A 19,058-nucleotide genomic window follows, 5' to 3' on the forward strand; every position below is an offset into this window, starting at 1 on the left:
AAAGGAATAAAGACAGACACCAAGGTCAGGTTCAATAGCCTTGTTTGTGCATTGTACAAATCCCTACACATGGAGTCCGGGGAACAGTCCGGCTACTCGAATACCTATCAACTAGACTCCGTAACAGTAGCTATCTAGCTAGATAACGTTTTCCAGCACATCTGTCCTACCTAGCTCGCTAGGAAACGTTTGCTAGTGAGCTAGCTAGCATTAGGTAAAATCTAAAACGTATTTCTGGATATAGACATTCTGCTAGATGATTTAACACAAGATAATCATTGGCATGATATAGCTAACTAGATCACATATACTTGCTAGCTCTGCTAGCTAGCAAACGTAGCTGCCAGTTAGCTAGCTAACATCGACATGACAGAGATTCCATGCAATTTGTTTAGCTAGCTGTTTTGGATTAGCACGCTAGCTAGCAAGTTATCTTACTTTGAACTCCGGTACAGTCTCTATCCTTTGTCAGCACACTAACATGAGTGGTTCCAATTTTAAGACTAACTTACTAGCTATAGCTATCTAATTAGCAAAAATGTTAACTAGCTAACCCCTTCCATCTGTGGTAGCTAGCTATTAACGTTATTGTTACCAAGTGCTATTGTCACGTCCTGATCTGTTTCACCTGTCCTTGTGCTTGTCTCCACACCCTCCAGGGGTCGCCCATCTTCCCCACTTATCTTCTGGGTATTTATACCTGTGTTTTCTGTCTGTCTGTGCCAGTTCGTCTTGTTTGTTCAAGCCTACCAGCATTTTTGGTCTCAGCTCCAGCTTTTCCCAGTCTCTCTTTTCTCTCCCCCCTGGTTTCAACCCCTGTCTGTCCCGACTCTGAGCCCTCCTGCCTGACTACTCTGCATGCACTTGACCCTGGGCCTGCTTGCCGTTTTGAACCTTGGCCCCACCACTCTGGATTATCGACCCCTGCCTGCTTTGACCTGTCATTTGCCTGCAACTGTTGTTCCAATAAACATTGTTACTTCTACACAGTCTGCACTTGAGTCTTACCTGAAACCTGATAGTTATAATTATTACTATTATTATACGCTAGCAGTGGATAACATAACTAGTTAATCCTAAATGGTAGAAATCATGATAATGATGATAGTAGAATAGCTAGTGTCTATGCTAAATTGTCATAAAAATCCTCTTCTCTCCCACACATTTCCATAAGGTCTCGGACTCCAGGATGGAAAAATTCTTAACAAGAAAGAAACAGATGAAGACACAGAAGGGGACCATGAAACCCGATGTTGTATTTGAAATAGTGAATCTGTTATCAATTTCTATTCTGATTTGTAATGTTAAAAAGGGGAGAAAAAGACACCCCTTGTTTGTTTATCTGAATTAGCTAGGCTACTCACTATACCAATGATAGGCTATCGATTTGAGTCACTGCAATTACAATTGTTACAATGTATCCTTCAATTAAATTAAATATTTTTCAATATATCTTTATACTATTATAAATGTTTGTAACTTAACAAATATAAATGGCCAGCATTTTTCCACTTTCTTTTTAAAGTTAATTTGTTGAATTTATTTCCTTAATGCGTTTGAGCCAGTCAGTTGTGTTGTGACAAGGTAGGGGTGGTATACAGAAGATAACCCTATTTGGTAAAAGATCAAGTCCATATTATGACAAGAACAGCTCAAAAAAGCAAAGAGAAATGACAGTCGATCATTAATTTAAGACATGAAGGTCAGGCAATCTAGAAAATTTCAAGAACCTTTCAAAAGTTTCTTCAAGTGCAGTCGCAAAAAACATCAAGCTCTATGATAAAACTGGCTCTCATGAGGACTGCCACCGGAAAGGAAGACCCAGAGTTACCTCTGATGCAGAGGATGGAGCCTCAGAAATTGCAGCCTAAATAAATTCTTCACAGAGTTCAAGTAACAGACAACATGAACTGTTTAGAGGAGACAATGTGAATCAGGCCTTCCTGGTCGAATTGCTGCAAAGAAACCACTACTAAAGGACACCAATAAGAATAATAGACTTGCTTGGTCAAGAATAGACATTAGACTGGTGGAAATCTGTCCTCTGGTCTGATGAGTCTAAATTTGAGATTTTTGATTCCAACCACCGTGTCTTTGTGAGACACAGAGTAGATGAACAGATGACCTCTGCATGTGTGGTTCCCACTGGGAAACATGGAGGAGGAGGTGTGATAGTGTGGGGGTGCTTTGCTGGTGACACTTTCTGTGATTTATTTTGAACTCAAGGCACAGTTGACCAGCATGGCTACCACAGCATTCTGCAGTGATATGCCATCCCATCTGGTTTGCGCTTACTGGGACTATCATTTGTTTTTCAACAGGACAATGACCCAACACACCTCCAGGCTGCGTAAGGGCTATTTGACAAAGAAGGAGAGTGATGGAGTGCTGCATCAGATGACCTGGCCTCCATAATTATCTGACCCCAACCCAATTGATGGTTTGGGATGAGTTGGACCGCAGAGTGAAGGAAAAGCAGTCAACAAGTGCTCAGCATATGTGGGAACTCCTTCAAGACTGTTGGAAAAGCAATCCAGGTGAAGCTGGTTGAGAGAATGCCAAGAGCGTTTAACGCTGTCACCAAGGCAAAGGGTGGCTACTTTGAAGAATATCAAATATCAAATATATTTTGATTTGTTTAACACTATTGGTTACTAGATGATTCCATATGTGCTATTTCTACATTCTACAATGTAGAAAATAGTAATAATAAAGAAAAACCCTTGAATGAGTAGGTGTGTCCAAACTTTTTACTAGTACTGTACAGTAGAAGATTCAACACTGTGTTAACTTAAGGTCAATGTCTGCGTCCCCGTGGAAATCTAATTAACAGAATAAAAAAATCCCCATAAAAATCTGTCAGGTTAAGCAACAGATATCTGTTTTACATTGAATGCATCTCAATCCACCACATCCGCCTATGTCACACTTCGGGACCAGTTGCACTATGTCGCACTCCGGGATCAGTTGCACTATGTCGCACTCCGGGACCAGTTGAATAAATGAATGGAAGTACTGTACATATAGAAACTGTTTAATGCTAACATTGTGGGCTTAATAATTCCTGATCTTTCTTATATCGCTCAGATATATGACAGACACTTTAGAACAAACTTCCTTTAGATTTTTTTGGGGGACTATCTGTTGTTCCATGTAATGAATCTGTTTTTCAATGCATTTGTATGGGCTAATGGCAGTAAGGCCCCAATTGTTTTTTCACCAAAGTTATATTTTTTATACATCAAGGGGTCTTAAAATTCCAAATCAAATAGCGAAATGATCCTTCGTAGGATCTTCTTAAAACAATTCCATATAGCTTAGTAGAATCTCCCCCCCAAACATCACAATAAGAATATGCACTGAATAAACGCCTTCTGAAAATATTATTGATATATATTGATTACATCAAAAAAAGACCCAACTTTTAGTCCATAGATTTTCCGGTTCACGTGGCATGCATTAAATGTGTGGCTTTATTGTGGCTTTCTTTTACAAACTTACTATGAATTAACAGACTCAACAACAACAAAAAACACCATATTAAGGTATGAGATGTTCATTGTATGACAAGAAAAAACTAACAGGTCTATTTCACCCCAGCATAGTCTGGCCATCCATAATTCACTAGCGGGAACATGGCGGCTCTCAACACCAGACAGCAGAAAGAGCTTGAAGTTACTATCCAAGAGATTGTTTGTGAGGAGATTACCTCTGCCCTCGACTTGCAATTAAAACCGTTAAATGAATCCCTCGCATTGCTCACTTCTAAAAGAGGAGACCTAAACTGAAGTGGAAATGTCTCTCGCTGTATAATTGGACGAATCCACAGATTTGAAGTCAAACTGTGAATTGTTTGCCTTGCTGACCCTGGGTCAGAGCCAGTGGGGAAAAAATGGCTTGTTATTTATTGTCATATAATGAACACCTTAATGTTTTTAAAAAAAAATGTAATCTGTTAATTCGTAGTAATGACAGAGAGAATGGCGCTGGAGGAGATTGCTGCCGTTTTACGGGCTCCTAACCAATTGTGCTATTGTGTGTGTTTTTTCGCGTTGTTTGTAACTTATTTTGTACATAATGTTTCTGCCACTGCCTCTTAAGGCCGAAAAGAGCTTCTGGATATCAGGACAGTGATTACTCACCTTGTACTGGACAAAGATGTTTTCTTTAACGAGTCAGACGTGAAGGATTTACTTCAGACACCCGACAAGGTCCAAAATCCCTGTAACTTGCATGAAGAAGAGATGGAGATATTGGGGACGTAGGTCGGGGTGCCTTGTAGGGATCGGACGGCGAGTGAGTAATCCGCCTCTACCATCAGTCATATTAGCCAACGTGCAATCATTGGATAATAAAATGTATGAGTTCCGATCAAGACTATCCTACCAATGGGACATTAAAAACTGTAATATCTTATGTTTCACAGAGCCGTGGCTGAATGACAACATGGAAAAAAACAGCTGGCTGGGTTTTCGGTCCATCAGCAAGATAGAACAGCTGCCTGCCTCTATTTGTAAATAACAACCGGTGCACATATTAATATTAAGAAGTCTGGAGGTTTTGGTCAGTATAACAGAGTATACTGAGTATAACACAATAAGCTGTAGACCACACTATTTACCAAGAGAGTTTTCATCTATATTTTTTCAAGCTGTCTATTTACCACCACAAACCAATGATGGCACTAAGACGGCACTCAATGAGCTGTATAAGGCCATAAGCAAACAAGAAAATGTTGGTCTAGAGGAGGCGCTCCTAGTGGCCAGGGACTTAAAATTAAATCAGTTTTACTTCATTTCTACCAGCATGTTACATGTGCAACCAGAGGAAGAAAAAATCAAGACCACCTTTACTCCACACACAGAGACACGTACAAAGCTGTCTCTCGCCCTCCATTTGGTAAATCTGACCATAACTCTATTCTCCTGATTCCTGATTACAAGTAAAAACTAAAGCAGGTAGTACCAGTGACTCACACAATAAGGAAGTGGTCAGATGACGCAAATGATAAGATACAGGACTGTTTTGCTAGCACAGACTGGAATATATTCCAGGATTCTTCCGGTGGCATTGAGGAGTACACCACATCGGACACTGGCTTCATCAATATGTGCATCGATGAGGTCATCCTCACAGTGACCGTACATACATACCCCAACCAGAAGCCATGGATAACAGGCAACATCTGCACTGAGCTAAAGGGTAGAGCTACCGCTTTCAAGTAGCGGGACTCTAACCAGGACACTTAGAAGGAATTCTGCTTTGCCCTCTGACGAACCATCAAACAGGCAAAGTGTCAATACAGGACTAAGATTGAATCGTACTACACCGGCTCCAATGCTCATCAGATGTGGCTGGGCTTGCAAACTATTACGGACTACTTATTTTTATTTTATTTTACCATTATTTTACCAGGTAAGTTGACTGAGAAAACATTCTCATTTACAGCAACAACCAGGGGAATAATTACAGGGGAGAGGAGGGGGATGAATGAGCCAATTGTAAGCTATAAAGGGAAGCATAGCTGCGAGCTGCCCAGTGACATGAGCCTATAAGACGAGCTAAATCACTTCTATGCTCACTTCGAGGCAAGCAACACTGAAGCATGCATGGGAGCATCAGCTGTTCCAGACGACTGTGTGATCAGGCTCTCTGTAGCCGATGGATTACCAGGTAATCCGGCCAGACGGATTACCTGGACGTGTTCTCCGAGCATGCGCTGACCAACTGGCAAGTGTCTTCACTGACATTTTCAACCTGTCAACTGACATTTTCAACCATTTTCCATGAGCGAGTCTGTTATAACAACATGTTTCAAGCAGACCACCATGGTCCCTGTGCCCAAGAACACCAACGTTACCTGCTTAATTGACTACCAACCTGAAGCTCTCACGTCTGCAGCCATGAAGTGCTTTTAAAGGCTGGTCATTGCTCACATCAACACCTTTATCCCAGGAACCCTAGACCCACGTCAATTTACATACCGCCCCAACAGAGCCACAAATGATGCAATGTCTATTGCACTCCACACTGCGCTTTCCCATTTTCTTGGGGTCATTGTCTATTTGGAAGACCCATTTGCGACCAAGCTTTAACTTCCTGACTGATGTCATGAGATTGCTTGAGGTTGCTTCAATATGTCCATGTCATTTTCCTTCCCTCATGATGCCATCTATTTTGTAAAGTGCACCACTTCCTCCTGCAGCAAAGCACCTCCACAACATGATGCTGCCACCCCTGTGCTTCACGGTTGGGATGGTGTTCTTCGGCTTGCAATCCTCCCCCTTTTTCCTCCAAACATAACAATGGTAATTATGGCCAAACAGTTCTATCTTTGTTTCATCAGACCAAAAGTACGATCTTTGTCCCCATGTGCAGCTGCAAATAGTAGCCTGGCTTTTCTATGGTGATTTTGGAGCAGTGGCTTCTTCCTTGATGAGCAGCCTTTCAGGTTATGTCGATATAGGACTCGTTTTACTGTGGATATAGATATTTTTGTACCTGTTTCCTCCAGCATCTTCATAAGGTCCTTCACTGTTATTCTGGGATTGATTTGCACTTTTCCCACCAAAGTACATTCATCTCTAGGAGACGGAACGCGTCTCCTTCTTGAGCGGTATGACGGCTGCGTGGTCCCATGGTGTTTATACTTGCGTACTATTGTTTGTACAGATGAACGTGATACCTTCAGGCATTTGGAAATTGCTCCCAAGGATGAACCAGACTTGTGGAGCTCTACAAAATTATTTCTGAGGTCTTGGCTGATTTCTTTAGATTTTTCCATGAAAAGAGGCACTGCGTTTGAAGGTAGAAAAACAATAAACTTGTGGAGTGATTGACAAACAAGTTTTAATGACTCCAACCTAAGTGAATGTAAACTTCCGACTTCAACTGTACAGATGATATGAGTAATATAAGATATGTAAACATTATTAAAGTGACATTTATTTAAATTGGCATTCTATAAAGTGACTGTGATCCATTTTTTAGTGGCCAGTGATTGGGTCTCTATGTGGGCAGCATCATCTCTGAGTTAGTGATTGCTGTTTAGCAGTCTGATGGCTTTGAGATAGAAGCTGTTTTTCAGTCTCTCCGTCCCAGCTTTGATGCACCTGTACTGACCTCGCCATCTGGATGATAGCGGTGTGAACAGGCACTGGCTCGGGTGGTTGTTGTCCTTGATGATCTTTTTGGCTTTCCTGTTACATCAGGTGCTGTAGGTGTTATGGAGGGCAGGTAGCTTGCCCCCAGTGATGTGTTGTGCAGACCGCACCACCTTCTGGAAAGCTTTGCGGTTGAGGCCGGTGCAGTTGCCTTACCAGGCTGTGATACAGCCCGACAGGATGCTTTCGATTGTGCACATGTAAAAGTTTGTCAGGGTTTTGAGTGAATCTGCAAATTTCTTCAGCCTCCTGAGGTTGAAGAGACTCTGTTGCGCCTTCTTCACCACACTCTGTGTGGTTGGACCATTGCAGCTTGTCTGTGAAGTGTACGCCAAGGAACATAACACTTTCCACCTTCTCCACTGCTGTCCTTTCGATGTAAATGTAGGGAAAATGGCACGCATGGCTTACAGAAACAGTCGCTTTCAAACTAGGGATTTTGTGGCTAATTGAGGTAAAACAGTAATTCTTCTCATGTGCATGTATGAACTACACATTGACACATCCAGACCAAAAAGGTAGGTTTAAAAAAGACTTACTAGTCTCCAAAGTACCAGAGAATGTCTTTAAAAGAAACATAGGCTACATGGGTCTATATAGGCTATTTCAATCATATTGAAATTAATTTCATGTTCAATCCATTGAGTTATATTTTGCGACTAGGCTTCTATCTGTCATTTTTGCCTTATTGTGGTTCATGATGTGTGACAACATGTGTGCAATGATGTGCCCAATCTTTGATTTAGTGCATTATTATTGGGTAAACATAATAAGCCGACCCAATAGCCTATTTGCAGCCATAGGTAGTAATATTTCTCTCGGAGCTGATCTGTCGTCAGTATTGTGGAAAAATTCTAATGTTAAGGTAAGATTTGAATGGAGAAAGCTGATCTGAGAGCAGCACTGCTTTTCTTTCAACCCTATCCATATCGACATATGGTCAAATTACTCGCCACCTTTTGCTGCGATTACAGCTGTAAGTCGCTTGGGGTATGTCTCTATCAGTTTTGCACATCGAGAGACTGACGTTTTTTCCCATTCCTCCTTGCAAAACAGCTCGAGCTCAGTGAGGTTGGATGGAGAGCATTTGTGAACAGCAGTTTTCAGTTCTTTCCACAGGTTCTCGATTGGATTCAGGTCTGGACTTTGACTTGGCCATTCTAACACCTGGATATGTTTATTTTTGAACCATTCCATTGTAGATTTTGCTTTATGTTTTGGATCATTGTCTTGTTGGAAGACAAATCTCCGTCCCAGTCTCAGGTCTTTTGCAGACTCCATCAGGTTTTCTTCCAGAATGGTCCTGTATTTGGCTCCATCCATCTTCCCATCAATTTTAACCATCTTCCCTGTCCCTGCTGAAGAAAAGCAGGCCCAAACCATGATGCTGCCACCACCATGTTTGACAGTGGAGATGGTGTGTTCAGGGTGATGAGCTGTGTTGCTTTTACGCCAAACATAACGTTTTGCATTGTTGCCAAAAAGTTCAATTTTGGTTTCATCTGACCAGAGCACCTTCTTCCACATGTTTGCTGTGTCTCCCAGGTGGCTTGTGGCAAACTTTAAACAACACTTTTTATGGATATCTTTAAGAAATGGCTTTCTTCTTGCCACTCTTCCATAAAGGCCAGATTTGTGCAATATACGACTGATTGTTGTCCTATGGACAGAGTCTCCCACCTCAGCTGTAGATCTCTGCAGTTCATCCAGAGTGATCATGGGCCTCTTGGCTGCATCTCTGATCAGTCTTCTCCTTGTATGAGCTGAAAGTTTAGAGGGACGGCCAGGTCTTGGTAGATTTGCAGTGGTCTGATACTCCTTCCATTTCAATATTATCGCTTGCACAGTGCTCCTTCGGATGTTTAAAGCTTGAGAAATCTTTTTGTATCCAAATCCGGCTTTAAACTTCTTCACAACAGTATCTCGGACCTGCCTGGTGTGTGCCTTGTTCTTCATGATGCTCTCTGCGCTTTTAACGGACCTCTGAGACTATCACAGTGCAGGTGCATTTATACGGAGACTTGATTACACACAGGTGGATTGTATTTATCATCATTAGTCATTTAGGTCAACATTGGATCATTCAGAGATCCTCACTGAACTTCTGGAGAGAGTTTGCTGCACTGAAAGTAAAGGGGCTGAATAATTTAGCACGCCCAATTTTTCAGTTTTTGATTTGTTAAAAAAGTTTGAAATATCCAATAAATGTCGTTCCACTTCATGATTGTGTCCCACTTGTTGTTGATTCTTCACAAAAAAATACAGTTTTATATCTTTATGTTTGAAGCCTGAAATGTGGCAAAAGGTCGCAAAGTTCAAGGGGGCCGAATACTTTCGCAAGGCACTGTAGTCAGCCACCAATTGTGCAAGTTCTCCCACTTAAAAAGATGAGAGAAGCCTGTAATTTTCATCATAGGTACACTTCAACTATGACAGACAAAATTAGAAAAAAAATCCAGAAAATCACATTGTAGGATTTTTTATGAATTTGCAAATTATGATGGAAAATAAGTATTTGGTAACCTACAAACAAGCAAGATTTCTGTCTCTCACAGACCTGTAACTTCTTCTTTAAGAGGCTCCTCTGTCCTCCACTTGTTACCTGTATTAATGGCACCTGTTTGAACTTGTTATCAGTATAAAAGACACCTGTCCACAACCTCAAACAGTCACACTCCAAACTCCACTATGGCGAAGACCAAAGAGCTATCAAAGGACACCAGAAACAAAATTGTAGACCTGCACCAGGCTGGGAAGACTGAATCTGCAATAGGTAAGCAGCTTGGTTTGAATAAATCAACTGTGGGAGCAATTATTTGGAAATGGAAGACATACAAGACCACTGATGATCTCCCTTGATCTGGGGCTCCACGCAAGATCTCACCCCGTGGGGTCAAAATGATCACAAGAACGGTGAGCAAAATCCCAGAACCACACGGGGGGACCTAGTGAATGACGTGCAGAGAGCTGGGACCAAAGTAACAAAGCCTACCATCAGTAACACACTATGCCGCCAGGGACTCAAATCCTGCAGTGCCAGACGTGTCCCCCTGCTTAAGCCAGTACATGTCCAGGCCTGTCTGAAGTTTGCTAGAGAGCATTTGGACGATCCAGAAGAAGATTGGGAGAATGTCATATGGTCAGATGAAACCAAAATATAACTTTTTGGTAAAAACTCAACTCGTCGTGTTTGGAGGACAAAGAATGCTGAGTTGCATCCAAAGAACACCATACCTACTGTGAAGCATGGGGGTGGAAACATCATGCTTTTGGGGCTGTTTTTCTGCAAAGGGACCAGGACGACTGATCCGTGTAAAGGAAAGAATAAATGGAGCCATGTATCATGAGCTTTTGAGTGAAAACCTCCTTCCATCAGCAAGGGCATTGAAGATGAAACGTGGCTGGGTCTTTCAGCATGACAATGATCCCAAACACACCGCCCGGGCAACAAAGGAGTGGCTTCGTAAGAAGCATTTCAAGGTCCTGGAGTGGCCTAGCCAGTCTCCAGATCTCAACCCCATAGAAAATCTTTGGAGGGAGTTGAAAGTCCGTGTTGCCCAGCAACAGCCCCAAAACATCACTGCTCTAGAGGAGATCTGCATGGAGGAATGGGCCAAAATACCAGCAACAGTGTGTGAAAACCTTGTGAAGACTTACAGAAAACGTTTGACCTCTGTCATTGCCAACAAAGGGTATATAACAAAGTATTGAGATAAACTTTTGTTATTGACCAAATACATATTTTCCACCATAATTTGCAAATAAATTCATAAAAAATCCTACAATGTCATTTTCTGGAAAAAAAATGCTCATTTTGTCTGTCATAGTTGAAGTGTACCTATGATGAAAATTACAGGCCTCTCTCATCTTTTTAAGTGGGAGAACTTGCACAATTGGTGGCTGACTAAATACTTTTTGCCCCACTGTACAGTATATGTTTTTTCCAGGGTCTGCGTCTCAATCCACCACATTCACTGATATCGGCCTTCCGCAACTATCGGTGTCTGTCAGTCCATTAAGCATCCCAAAAATCAGTCTTCTCAAAAGAAATGTCTATAGCATCCATATGGTTTGATCTATGAACTGTTATAACCCAATAATGGAACACGTACAGTACCAGTCAAAAGTATGGACACAGGTACTCATTCAAGGGTTTTTCTTTATTTTTTATATTTTCTGCATTGTAGAATAATACTGGAGACATCAAAACTATGAAATCGCACATATGAAATCATGTAGTAACCAAAAAACTTTTTAACAAATCAAAATATAGTTAATATTTGAGATCCCTCAAAGTAGCCACCCTTGGCCATGATGACAGCTTTGCACACTCTTGGCATTTTCTCAACCCGCTTCACCTGAAATGCTTTTCCAAAAGTATTATAGTCCTTACACAGCCTGGAGGTGTGTTGGGTCGTTGTCCTGTTGAAAAACAAATGATAGTGCCAGTAAGCGCAAACCAGATGGGATGATGTGGTAGCCATGCTGGTTAAGTGTGCCTTGAATTCTAAATAAATCACAGACAGTGTCACCAACAATGCACCCCCACACCATCACACCTCCTCCTCCATGCTTCATGGTGGGAACCACACATACGGAGATCATCCGTTCACCTACTCTGCGTCTCACAAAGACACAGCGGCTGGAACCGAAAATCTCAAATTTAGACTCATCAGACCAAAGGATAGATATCCACCGGTTTAATGTCCATTGCTTGTGTTTCATGGCCCAAGCAAGTCTCTTCTTATTATTGGTGTCCTTTAGTAGTGGTTTCTTTGCAGCAATTCACACAGTCTCCTCTGAACAGTTGACGTTGAGATGTGTCTGTTACTTGAACTCTGTGAAGCATTTATTTGGGCTGCAATTTCTGAGGCTGGTAACTCTAATGAGCTTATCCTCTGCTGCAGAGGTAATTCTGAGTCTTTCTTTAGTGTGGCAGTCCTCATGAGAGCCAGTTTCATCATAGTGCTTGATGGCTTTTGCGACTGTTCTTGAAATTTTCCACATTGACTGACCTTCATGTCTTAAAGTAATGATGGACTGTTGTTTCTCTTTGCTTATTTGAGCTGTTCTTGCCAAATTGGTCTATCTTTTGTATACCACCTCTACCTTGTCACAACAGAACTGATTGTTTCAAAGCAAATTAATTTTTAACAAGGCACGCCTCTTAATTGAAATGCATTCCAGGTAACTACCTCATGAAGCTGGTTGAGAGAAAGCCAAGTGTGCAAAACTGTCATCAAGGCAAAGGGTGGCTACTTTGAAGAACTTCAAATATAACATGTTTTTATTTGTTTAACACTTTTTTGATTACTACATGATTCCATATGTGTTATTTCATAGTTTTGATGTCTTTGTTATTATTCTACAATGTAGAAAATAGTACAAATAAAGAAAAACCTTTGAATGAGTAGGTGTGTCCAAATGTTTGACTGGTACTGTATATGTCAGAAGTTTTTCTCTACGACCCCGACAAGCGTCAAGGGACTCATCTGAATTCAGTAACGCTGATCGGCCAACTTCCATCTGTAGTGTTCAAACGGTTTGGGCTACACATATGATCCCTCTATGGAAAGACTCTAGAGCAGGGGTAGTCGACTCTTACCATATAAAATCTGGAGCCCGCTGGTTTTCTGTTCTACCTGATAATTAATTGCACCCATCTAGTGACCCAGATTTAAATCAGTTCCTCATTAGAAGGGAACACTGAAAATATGCAGTGGAACTGAGGTCCAGACTATATTTGTAGCTTTAATGAGACAACTGTAGTTCCTTATGAGCCTATGCAAATCCCAAATTTGGGATGCTTACCACATTACTACAATACGTAAATACTAATGTTACTAATATTATATTAAAACATGTAATGTGCAAACCTATTTATTGCACATTTATATTTGCATTGTAGCAACTTATCAGCAAAAAATGAACTATCTGAAAGTTACACTCGCAATAAGCCACATCTCCTGAAAATAACCCACATTAAAAAAGACACAGCTGTTGGTTCAACCCAGCATGAACGTGAATATAACCTAATTGATGGTTAAATTACAACACAACATGTTCGGTTATTCACCCAACCCAACTGGCTTGGTCAAAATAACCCAGTGCGTTTTCAGTCCAATATTTACCCAGTGCTGGGTTACCAAATAACCCAAAAGTGTAGTAACTGTTACAGCTTACATTTACAAATTCACTTACCCAACCTTGCACATACTACGTGCACACACATACAGTACGCATGCATGCAACAACACAAACAAACAAACAAACACACATACAAGCAGTCATGTATTCAAATACACACACGACCACAAAAGGGCACACACACACACACACACACACACACACACACACACACACACACACACACACACACACACACACACACACACACACACACAAACACACACACACACACACACACACACACAAGCAGTTACGTATACAAATTCACACACATGCACACACAAACAAGTTGTAAGGATTAAGTAGAACCAGATTTTGTATTGCAGAGCCGTGAACAGGGATGGGCGGGTGGCACCCCACCCTTTCCTGACAACATGATCAATTAGTAACCATGGTAACCCGGCAGCACACGCTCCCACATGGGTCAAATTGTTTCCCACATCAACGTAACTGTTAATAGCGCCATGGCGACAACAACATAAAAATAGAATAGATATAGATGCTCTGTCCGTCACCTTCACCCAGAAATAAGGCAAATCGCTTTGACTAACTCCTTAAAAAAAACTGAAAAAAGTGTAAAGAATCCAAGGGGAGAGACCAGTCTATTTTTGGATTTATGAAGAACATCACAATTTATTTGCAATGCAATTTTTTTCTGTATAATATCTTACGCAATTTGTTTTTCCAATGGCAGTGGGATAAACAGCAGAGAGAGAGAGAGAGAGAGCGAGAGAGAGAGAGAGAGAGAGAGAGAGAGAGTCATAATCCCTGTCCCAAATGACATTCTATTGTATTTCAGTTCTGTGTGCTCTGGTCAAAGTAGTGTACTGTATATGGAATAGGGTGCCATTTGGGATTCTAGCATACAGTATGGGTATATACCTCTATTCAACAGGCATTTAATCTATATTGCCTGTCAGCAAAAACACCTGAACACTACCCCTCAGAGGAAGAGATCCCAATCATGGCTGCCTTTACATTATCATTTTGGCTATAGAATGATCTGAAACTGTAACCTTCACATGCAGTAACACATAATGGCTCGTACTTACTCCTCTTTCACCCCAGCTGCCAAATGAACCCTGATTCAGATGACCATCCTGCCTATGCTAGATTATCGAGACGTAATTTATAGATCGGCAGGTCAGGGTGCTCTCGAGCGGCAAGATGTTCTTTACCATTCGGCTATCAGATTTGCCACCAATGCTCCTTATAGGACACATCACTGCACTCTATACTCTTTGTATACCTGTCACAAGAGCCACTGGTTGATGCTTATTTATAAAACCCTCTTAGGCCTCACTCCCCCCATAAGATATTTCCACTGCAGCTGCAGCTAGCGACTGGAATGAGCTGCAACAAACACTCAAACTGGACAGTTTTATCTTAATCTTTTCATTCAAAGACACTCATACTGACAGTTGTAGCTGCACTGAATGATGTTTTGTTGTCTCTACCTTCTTGCCCTTTGTGCTGTTGTCTGTGCCCAATAATGTTTGTACCCTGTTTTGTGCTGCTACCATGTTGTGCTGCTGCCATGTTATGTTGCTACCATGTTGTTGTCATGTGTTGCTGCCATGCTATGTTGTTGTCTTAGGTCTCTCTTTATGTAGTGTTGTGTTGTCTCTCTTGTCGTGATGTGTGTACTATATTTTTATTGAATTTATTTGTATATTTAATCCCAGCCCCCGTCCCTGCAGGAGGTTCTTTTGCCTTTTGGTAGGCCATCATTGTAAATAACAATTTGTTCTTAACTGACTTGCCTAGTTATATAAAGGTACAATATATATATAATATATACACTGCTCAAAAAAATAAAGGGAGCACTTAAACAACACAATGTAACTCCAAGTCAATCACACTTCTGTGAAATCAAACTGTCCACTTAGGAAGCAACACTGATTGACAATCAATTTCACATGCTGTTGTGCAAATGGAATAGACAACAGGTGGAAATTATAGGCAATTAGCAAGACACCCCCAATAAAGGAGTGGTTCTGCAGGTGGTGACCACAGACCACTTCTCAGTTCCTATGCTTCCTGGCTGATGTTTTGGTCACTTTTGAATGCTGGCAGTGCTTTCACTCTAGTGGTAGCATGAGACGGAGTCTACAACCCACACAAGTGTCTCAGGTAGTGCAGCTCATCCAGGATGGCACATCAATGCGAGCTGTGGCAAGAAGGTTTGCTGTGTCTGTCAGCGTTGTGTCCAGAGCATGGAGGCGCTACCAGGAGACAGGCCAGTACATCAGGAGACGTGAAGGAGGCCGTAGGAGGGCAACAACCCAGCAGCAGGACCGCTACCGCCGCCTTTGTGCAAGGAGGAGCAGGAGGAGCACTGCCAGAGCCCTGCAAAATGACCTCCAGCAGGCCACAAATGTGCATGTGTCTGCTCAAACGGTCAGAAACAGACTCTATGAGGGTGGTATGAGGGCCCGACGTCCACAGGTGGGACACAACACCGTGCAGGACGTTTGGCATTTGCCAGAGAACACCAAGATTGGCAAATTCGCCACTGGCGCCCTGTGCTCTTCACAGATGAAAGCAGGTTCACACTGAGCACATGTGACAGACGTGACAGAGTCTGGAGACGCCGTGGAGAACGTTCTTCTGCCTGCAACATCCTCCAGCATGACCGGTTTGGCGGTGGGTCAGTCATGGTGTGGGTTGGCATTTCTTTGGGGGGCCGCACAGCCCTCCATGTGCTCGCCAGAGGTAGCCTGATTGCCATTAGGTCCCGAGATGAGATCCTCAGACCCCTTGTGAGACCATATGCTGGTGCGGTTGGCCCTGGGTTCCTCCTAATGCAAGACAATGCTAGACCTCATGTGGCTGGAGTGTGTCAGCAGTTCCTGCAAGAGGAAGGCATTGATGCTATGGACTGGCCTGACCGTTCCCCAGACCTGAATCCAATTGAGCACATCTGGGACATCATGTCTCGCTCCATCCACCAACGCCACATTGCACCACAGACTGTCCAGGAGTTGGCGGATGCTTTAGTCCAGGTCTGGGAGGAGATCCCTCAGGAGACCATCCGCCATCTCATCAGGAGCATGCCCAGGCGTTGTAGGGAGGTCATACAGGCACGTGGAGGCCACACACACTACTGAGCCTCATTTTGACTTGTTTTAAGGACATTACATCAAAGTTGGATCAGCCTGTAGTGTGGTTTTCCACTTTAATTCTGAGTGTGACTCCAAATCCAGACCTCCGTGGGTTGATACATTTGATTTCCATTGATAATTTTTGTGTGATTTTGTTGTCAGCACATTAAACTATGGAAAGAAAAAAGTATTTAATGAGAATATTTCATTCATTCAGATCTAGGATGTGTTATTTTAGTGTTCCCTTTATTTTTTTGAGCAGTGTATATATATATATAAAAGACAGGCTGCCCAATTCTGATCTTATTCTCACTTATTGGTCTTTTGGCCAATGACATCAGATCTTTTCACATCAGATCTTTTTCAGAGCTGATCTGATTGGTCAAAAGTATCAGAATTGGGCTGCCTGTTTAAATGCAGCCAATGCTTCCCTGATGGTATCCTATTTCCCAAATAGTGTACTACTTTTGACCAGAGTAAAGCACTTTATATGGAATAAGGGACCCATTTGGGACCCATTTCCAGTCACACCTTAACACTTTACCCATCTCAACCATGATAAACATAGAGCACAACAGGAAGATAGAGACAGGTATGGTGGCCTAGAGGCTGTTCTAGGGTCAGTTTGGGCCATAATTGTTATGGTCATGGACAATGGGCTATAGCTAGCAGTCAACAGACAAACCCACTGTCTCCCTGCTCTGAGTTTGTTACATTATGACTAATGTTATGACTAATTTGTATTCCAAATGACACCCTATTCCCTAGATAGTGCAGTACTTTTGACCAAGGTGCACTGTATAGGGAATAGGGTGCCATTTGGGATCCATCCTTGTATTTTATTTCACCTTTTTTTAACTAGGCAAATATACCCTTTTCCTCATGATAATGCAAGGTGGAGAAAGTATTGGTTCACATGGATGTGATATGTGTGCCAAGTCTATATTAGTATGTGTGCGTCAGCTACTATAAGGCCCCTAAGCCTTCTGCATGGGTTCCCACCCTCCCTGGTTCCTACCGCCTTGTTCTGCTGCTAATAACCGTGCGCACCCGTCGTCCCTCCCCGGTTCACACCGCATCATTAAGAATAACTTTTTATGCCACAATAACTACCGCCCTGTAGCACTCACATCTGTGAAGTGCTTTGAAAGGCTGGTTATGGCACACATCAACTCCATCATTCTAGACACCCTAGACGAGGGGTCTCCAACCTTTTCTTACATGACAGCTACTTTTAAAAATGAAACATGTCACAAGCTACTAATCTTTTCCTAGCTATCGAATAGGCACATTCTTCTCTTCTCCGTTCACCTGCAACTCTTCTCCAGGTACAAGATAATGTAGTGCACTGTGTCTTCTGTCAATATACCTGTTAAAATAATGGTTCATAAAAACTCTAAGGGGGCCCTATAAAATCTGGGATTTTTCTCCCCAGATTATGTTTTATATTTACCTAAATTACGAATCAAATCACATTTTATTGGTCACATACACGTGTTTAGCAGATGTTATTTTGTGTGTAGCGAAATGCTTGTGTTTCTAGCTCCGATAGCGCAGTAATATCTAACAAGTAATATCTAATAACATATACCCAATACACACAACCATGAGTAAAGGAATGGAGTTAAGAATATCTAAATATATGGACGAGCAATGTCAGAGCGGCATAGACTAAGATACAGTAGAATATAGTAGAATACAGTATATACATATGAGATGAGTAATGCAAAATATGTAAACATTATTAAAGTGGCCAGTGATTTTAAGTCTATGCATATAGGCAGCAGCCTCTAATGTGCTAGTGATCAACTGCTAGTGATGGGCATTCCGAGTCTTTTCTGTGAGTGGGGTCTTCATTCAGTAATGCTTAGAAATTGAACTAAAATCTAATTTATAGCCTAAGTCAAATGTGAGTTCAAATACATTTTAACCTGACCAAAATATTAGATGGCCTGCAAAAAGAATAATGACAAAATGTAACACACTGAAAAAATGTTGCATGGACCAGAATGAGGCTCTCTCCTCACTATATTGTTCCTGCAGTGAGAAATTACCATCTTCAGAGAATGTTTTTATAAATTATCTGCAGATAATTTATGTCTGGAGCTAAAAAAGCAGTAGTAACAATATAAAAATGTTCAACCACTCCACACATTTCTTGTTGTGTGGAGTATGTGAACTACAGTTTTGATAAGTCGGTTAGGACATCTACTTTGTGCATGACACAAGTCATTTTTCCAACAATCATTTACAGACAGAATATTTCACTTATAATTCACTGTATCACAATTCCAGTGGATCAGAAGTTTACATACACTAAGTTGAATGTGCCATTAAACAGCTTGGAAAATGCCAGATAATGATGTCATGGCTTTAGAAGCTTCTGATTTACATACTTTACATACAGTGCCTTGCGAAAGTATTCGGCCCCCTTGAACTTCGTGACCTTTTGCCACATTTCAGGCTTCAAACATAAAGATATAAAACTGTATTTTTTTGTGAAGAATCAACAACAAGTGGGACACAATCATGAAGTGGAACGACATTTATTGGATATTTCAAACTTTTTTAACAAATCAAAAACTGAATAATTGGGCGTGCA

General features: G+C 41.6%; 1 protein-coding gene across 4 annotated transcripts in view; it reads right to left on the reverse strand.

The window, feature by feature from the left end:
• The window catches only part of LOC110521771 (insulin-like growth factor-binding protein 3), a 91,253-nt gene that overhangs the window by 44,430 nt on the left and 27,765 nt on the right, over positions 1-19,058 (reverse strand). Inside the window, exon 1 of one of the 4 annotated variants that reach the window (XM_090231939.1) lies at positions 439-659. The exons of the other annotated variants lie outside the window; for them this stretch is intronic. The gene's annotated coding sequence lies outside the window, so the exon portion shown is untranslated. Of the gene's footprint in view, positions 1-438; positions 660-19,058 lie in introns of those variants that run through there. 4 annotated transcript variants of the gene reach the window in all.

The sequence above is a fragment of the Oncorhynchus mykiss genome, chromosome 4, assembly GCF_057628025.1.
Source record: "Oncorhynchus mykiss isolate SJ-2025 chromosome 4, ASM5762802v1, whole genome shotgun sequence".
Taxonomy (NCBI): Eukaryota; Metazoa; Chordata; class Actinopteri; order Salmoniformes; family Salmonidae; genus Oncorhynchus; species Oncorhynchus mykiss.